This window comes from Mus caroli, chromosome 19 (genome assembly GCF_900094665.2).
Source record: "Mus caroli chromosome 19, CAROLI_EIJ_v1.1, whole genome shotgun sequence".
NCBI classification, from domain to species: Eukaryota; Metazoa; Chordata; class Mammalia; order Rodentia; family Muridae; genus Mus; species Mus caroli.
Window position 1 is genome coordinate 43,871,570 of NC_034588.1, and position 6,710 is coordinate 43,878,279.

General features: G+C 48.5%; 1 protein-coding gene across 1 annotated transcript in view; it reads left to right on the forward strand.

Annotated features, from left to right (window-relative positions):
- The window catches only part of Neurl1 (neuralized E3 ubiquitin protein ligase 1), a 78,688-nt gene that overhangs the window by 11,422 nt on the left and 60,556 nt on the right, over window positions 1–6,710 (forward strand). The gene's annotated exons all lie outside the window — the stretch shown is intronic.

The following is a 6,710-nucleotide window of genomic DNA, read 5'->3' on the forward strand; positions in this document are numbered from 1 at the left end:
AAAAAAAAAAAAAAAAAAAAAAAAAAAGAGTGAATTCAAGGCCAGCCTGGCCTATGTGAGACCCAATGTCAACAAATAAACACAGAAAGAAGAAAACAATAAAAAAGAACAAACTTTTAGGTCTGGAGTAGTGATGTATGCTTATAATCCTATTGCTTTGGAGGCTGGGGCAGAAATATCTTGAGTTTGAGGAGATCCTGGGTTACATAGCAAGACTCAGTTTATAAAACAACTAACCAACCAACAAAGCAAAGCAAAGAAAAATGGGAGAAGTTTCCTTAAATAAAAGTTTTTGTTTTTGATTTTTTTTTTAAATCTTGATTTCTGATCTACAGAGCCCCTTTTTGCCTGAAAGCCTCCCCTGGTGCTCTGAGGTAGAGCTGCCTCTGTGGCCCAGTACTGGTCTCAGATCATCATGATGGGTGTACAGGTGGGATGCAGTCTCTGCACAGGCAGATGCTGATGTCTGGGGCTGCACCAGGCACTAGTGTGTGGCTGGTTCCAGTCCGTCTAGTCTCAACCTCCAGGAGGCCTGGAGTCACAGCATCTCCAAGGTCAGACCCAAGGATGTCCAGAAGGACCATGAACATCCATATAAAGTGAAACAGTGGCCCTTTCTCCCTGCAGTCAAGGGAGTGCCCAGAACAGCCCAAGTCCCTGAGGACACTGACAGAAGGGCAGGCTCCTGACATGCCTGTTTGGCTCTCCCTACCTCATCCACATTTTTGCAGTTTGCTGCTTGATAATAAATGTCTTTTTGACATATACATTTTAAACAATTTTTTTTCTATCTCAAGACACTTTTAGATTTATATAATTACTGGGAAAAGGTATAGGGAGTTTCTATAATTCTGTTCTCACTTCTTTTTCTGATGCCGAAGGAAACATCATGACCAAAAGCAATGTGGGGAGGAAGGGGTTTATTCCATCTTACAGACCACTGTTGAGGGAAACCAAGGCAGGAACTTGAAGCAGAAACCACAGAGGGATGATGTTATGGGCCTTTCCTGCAGGGTCGCATTCAGCTACCTTTTTAACCCAGCTTCGGCCGATCTGCTGGGACCCAACCCCTTTCAGTGGGTGGGGCCCTCTAACATCAGAGAACAGTCAAGAGAATGCCCCACAGGCTCACTTGCCAGTCTGATGGAGGCAGCTTCAGAGCTGAGGTTCCCTCTTCCCCAGGTATCACAAAGGCCATTTGTCCAGTTTTCCCAATTCTTTCCTTCACGGTTGCTGGTAATTGAATCGGGTCTTTGTGCATTCTAGTGAGTGCTGTGCTACTCAACGGCCTGTCCTCTGTCCCTAGTTACTCTGTTATTGGCGTCTCCCATTAATGTGGGACATTTGTTACAATGACAGTTCTGACACCCTGTTATTAACGTCTGTAGTTATTTAGATTTTCTTCATTGTACCCTAGTGCCTTTTCTTGGTCTCATCTAGGAGAGCACATTATGTTTGTGGCTAGCACACATTGGTCAGGCATTTATTTAGAGACTTCCTGGAGTGTGTCTGCTGTTCCTCTCATGATTAGATTGTGGCTGTGGACTTGGGGAGAAAGGCTCTAAAAGGTCAAGTGTCATTTTTACCATGTTATACCTGACTCTGGACGGCTGGGTTTTATGACATCAAAGCTGTAGAAACAAGGACAACGAGAGCAAAGCTCTGTCCCTGGGACAAGCAAGACTCCGTCCCTGTGACTTTCAGCCCAAGTCGGAGGAACACAGCTGTGATCGAGAGGGATCCATACAGGCTGGAGAGATGGCTCAGTAGTTAAGAACACTGACTGCTCTTCTGAAGGTCCTGAGTTCAAATCCTAGCAACTACCTGGTGGCTCACAACCACCTGTAATGAGATCTGATGCCCTCTTCTGGTGTGTCTGAAGACAGCTACGGTTTATTTAAATATGACAATAAATAAATTAAAAAAAAAAAGAGGGGTCCATGCAAGTGTGAGGTCAGTGTGTCTCACATAACTGATTCTAGGCCAGCCTGAGCCATGGGGCATGGCCCTGTCTAGCAAAAGTGTGAGAATGTGTCTCAGTGGTGGAGTGCTAGCCGTGCTAGCCTAGTATTCATGAGACCTAGGGACCTAGGTTTGCCCTCCAACACTACAAAAAAAGCAAAACAAAACAGAGCGGAACCCAGGTGTGGAGTGGGGAGGAGCCAATCACTGGTGCTGGTTGAGTGGAATAGAGAAGCAGGCTTTTATTGATTTGTCTAGGCTGTGCCAACACTCAGTGATTGTTGGCCACAGGCGAGGCTTGCAAAGATGTTTTCCTTCTTGTGCACAAACACTTTCCCTTGAGGTTTACGGGCTAACGTATGGTTGACTTAACCCTCACTGTCTCTCAGAATCTCTCCTCGTTGTTTGGTTTGTGTGTTAATGAGACTAGAGGACTACAGATATCAGAGTTGCTAAGAAAGCCAAAGGGCTTGCTAGAAGAAACACCTAACCAATTCCAGTGGGCAGTAAACCAAGTAAATACTGAAATATGATCTTGCACAAAACATTTAAAAATGGTCTCCACAGCCATATGCAAGCTGCGGAGAATCTGGCCAAGCCTTGAGACAGCAGATGGGACAGACAGGATATGAAGATAGACAGACAAAGCACTTTATCCCATTTTACTGATTCATCAGATATATGTGGGCCCCGAGAAGAGTCAGTGGTTTCAGCAGACGTGGACCTTGGGTTCATACAAAGTAACCGGGAGGCTCTGTCATCATAGCCCACAACACAGGTGCTTTCTGCAGCCAGGCTTGAGAAGTGGCTGAAGATACCGGCAGAGGCCGGAATAGGGAATAGATCCCTCACAGTCAAGAGTTGCGGGCAGTTGTGAGCTGTCTAATGCAGGTGCTGGGAAACAAATTCCAGTCCTCTGCAAGAGCAACAAGTGTTCTTAACCTCTGAGCTGTCTCTCTGGTCCCACTCCCTTAGTAATTTAAAATAAAATTTTGTTTTGTTTATGGGAAGGGGAGAGAAATAGAGGTGGTGAGAGGAGAGAGAGAGAGGAGAGAGATTGAGATTGGTTATGAAGGGACTCTGGGACCTTACTGTAGCCATCAGAATTCTCTAGAGGAAGGAACGGCTAGAAGGAGTATATATTATAAAGGATGCTCATTGGTTTGCCTAGCAGGATTAGGCTGGATGTCCAACAGTGGCCATGGCATGTTGAAGAGGCTGAGATCCCTGAAACTTCTCAGCCCATGAATCTGAATACCTCAGTGGTCCCAATCTGGTACTGAAGGCCTGGGCTGTTCCAGGAGAGCTGTTGGTCTTGGGTCCCTTTTGGAAGGTCAAAGAAGCTGGATTCTGATGTTAGCGAGCTGAGACTGCAGATGCAGCTACAGGAAGTAGAGGCAGGCAGGCAGGCTTTGTGCGAGGACTTCCTTTTATCTGGGCTAACACCAGAAGGTGCTGCTACTCTGAGAGAGGGCTGTCTCCTCCCAATGTAAGCCTTCCTTGCGATGTCTTCACAAACCATCCTAGAGATGGAGTTGTCAACCAGAACTAAGCATCACACTTATCAAAGGGGATTATATGGGATGCAGTTTTTCTTTGGGAGTAATTCCCCCCTGTCTCTGCCGATCTCGAACCTCACAAGTTTTTAGCTTTGGACACTGAGGCTCCCGTTGTATCATGTTAACAGTCAGGCTGTGGGGCTTAATCTGGCGTCTTCGGATGAGGCTGTACAAACCATGCCTTTGAGGGTAACCAGATTTTATTCCCTACCTTCCTCTTGTGCTACCTGACTTGACACCGACGACACACACTCTCAAGTCATCCATTGCTCCGTGGCTAACATTGTTCTTGAGTGCTTGGCTCAAGCAGGGTTTGTCAGTTTCTCCATTGGAAAGGAAAAGCTAACTTCCTTTGTTCACGCTCTGTGGGAGGAAGTCACCGGTTCTTCCACCACTAGGAGCAGGAATTGTGCTTCACATCCTTTCCTAGGCTGTCCTTGAATCTCGTGCCTTTGCCTCTGGAGCTGGGATGACAGGGTTTGTGGTTCGAGCCCCTCTGCCTGGCCCCAACTATCCCTTTGATTAGCCAGTCAAGGCTCTTGTGTCTGCATAAAGACTTAGTGCAAACTCTGGATGTTTGACCTGTGTTTTGGGCTCAGGGAGGGGTCAACTTCATGTTTCCAGAGAGAGCAGTGAACATGCTGGACATGGCTCTCTGTCCCCGTGTCATCCTTGATGCCTGTGTACTGAATATCACAGGCTATCCCATCTGTCATCATTGCATTCAGTTAGGAACGATGAGCTAGGTGTGGAGGGATGTGGTGAAGGCCCAGGAAGATCTCAGGTACCTTGCATTGAAGAGAGGCCCAATCTCAGGGCAAACTGGGAGAGAGATGCTGCTGACTACACAGGGACTGAGTCAGGCCAAAGGCATCCTTCCGTCCAGTGCTTCCCATAAAAAGGAACTTCCCATAAAAAGTCACTCAACATCCACTTTCTTGTCTCAGCAGCCTCACAGTCTGTCTGTCCTTGCAGGTAACTTGATGGATGTATATGGGGAAGTCAGGCAGAAAGAGCAAGGTGCGGGGGGGCTCATTCTGGGATGGAGGAGGGAGGGGAGGCTGTTCCTCATTTACCTGGATGGTGGGTTTTGTTTGTTTGTTGTTTGTTTTAGGCCTGTGGCCCCCAGATGCTATCCCAACTACTCCAGAGGTCGGAGTAAAGACAGGAAATGGAGAACATTGCCAGCTGCCCCTCTCCCCAGCATCTGCTGAGAGCCGACTCTTGTTCTCTAGGGGTAGCCATTCTAGAGTGTCTCTAAGGGGAGTGGCACGTAGCGCTCCGGTGACAATGGAGGAGCACTTTGCTCCAGTCAGAGCTGAGGAGGTCTGGCTTACTCATTTTCGTGAGCTGTGCCACCATGAGCTGCGTGTGGTGTCTGCTGTGGAGAATGAAGAAGCGGGTGTGGCACCCTCCTCTGGAGGGGGATCTGTAGGTGGCGTGACAGGTGGACGGCCAGCAGATAAGGACTTCAATGATCAGAACCATAGAGACTGTCTTACTCACCCTGCCTTCTCAGCCCAGGACTCTAAACAGAGAGGCGAAGCTATTTGTCCATGAAGTCCAAACTCCCTGGCCTTGTTCTAAGTTCGCCTTAAACCACTACGGGTCAGCATCAGTCCACCTGACTGACAGCCTCACCTGAGGAAACAGTCAGTCTAGCTGCCGTCTCCTTAAAAAGATGAATTTTTATTTCTCTGTGTGTGTGTTTATATGCAAACATGTGCAGGTGCTGGAGTTGGGCATCAGATTTTTTTGGAGCTGGACTTAACGGGCAGTTTTGAGATGTCTGATGTAGAAGCTGGGAGCCAAATTCCAGGCGTCTTCAAGAGCACCAAGGACTCAGCCCCTGAGCTATCTCTCCATCCTTAAGTCAGGACCTCTTCCTCTCCCGGAGTGCCTTGGGATGTTTTTCAGTTTCCAGGAACAAGAGAGGACCTGGGACAATGTCCCTCCCCCCAACCCCCTCTCAAATCCTACATCAGCCTTCTGTTACTATGCAAAATGCCCAACAAAAGTAGCCTAAAGGAGCAAAGATTTATTCCAGCTTAGGTTCTGAAGTCTCAGTTCACAGTCCCCTAGGCTTCTATTTTGGGGTGAAGGCGCCATCTTTGCAGGCAAGATTCTAGGTTGGTGCTGGGGTTGCAAGTATGGGGGGGTCTACACCCTCCACCCAGCGTGGGGCGTAGACCAGCTCCCCATGGTAAGTGTCTAGTCATGATTGCACTTGAACTTTGAGTTCTATGCACAGATATCCCGTTTGAGCTCAGGTTTTTACCATTGGGTTGAGGCCCCCTTTCTGTGCTTGGGACTTGGTTAGCAGGCCTTGGGGTGAGGAGATTTCTTTTCCAGAGGAGACTTCCTGGGGCCAGCAGCAGATGAAGGGGCCAATAGACTCTCCTGAGATGATGTTCCTGGCTTCTCCACTCTTTGCTTGGGTCTAGGACTATAGCAAAGCCACTTTCAGCTCTAGGTCTCTGGGTGTTAGCTATGGCAAGGCCGTCAGGCCGTCTCACACAGCACCATGTACACTCACTTGAGCCTTCCACAATGACACTAAGGATGTGCTCTATAGGCACTGATGGCCATTGCTCTGAGTCAAATGCGTGATGACAGAACTGAAGCTGCCCCAGGCACTGCCAGCTTGGTCCAATTAATGCCAATTGGATCCTAACTCGTGCTGAGTGGCCCCTGGGGAGAGGGCCTGCTCAGTCAGTAAGCAGGATACGTTAAGCCTAGGTTTGTGTAGCCCATGAGAGCCACCCAAAGCCAGGCCAGGCTAGTGAGGCTGATAGCTTTGCTTCCTACTGGCCAGTTTTCTCTGCCCAGACTGTGAACGAGAATGGTTTAAGCCATGATCGGAGGGGCCTGACTGTCTTGTGGCTGGGATATAGAGGGATGGGCTCTTTGCCTTGGCTGGCCTGGCACCTGGGTGAGAAAAAGTAGGGTCTACACCAGGCCTTGGCCTCATCGCCCTACAGTGCGGAGCCCTCTCAGAGAGATGAACAGTTGCAAGGAAACATGCTGTTCCATGTGTCCTGGGCGCTCGGCTTTGCGAAGCCTCTTTTTCCTTTCTGGGTCTTGTTCAGGATCCCTGCAGGCGGGTCTATGGTGTGGTCCATGGGCTGCCTGCTGCCAAGGTTCACAGTGAATGTGGCCTGACACAGTATTGTAAATTACGGAAAATTT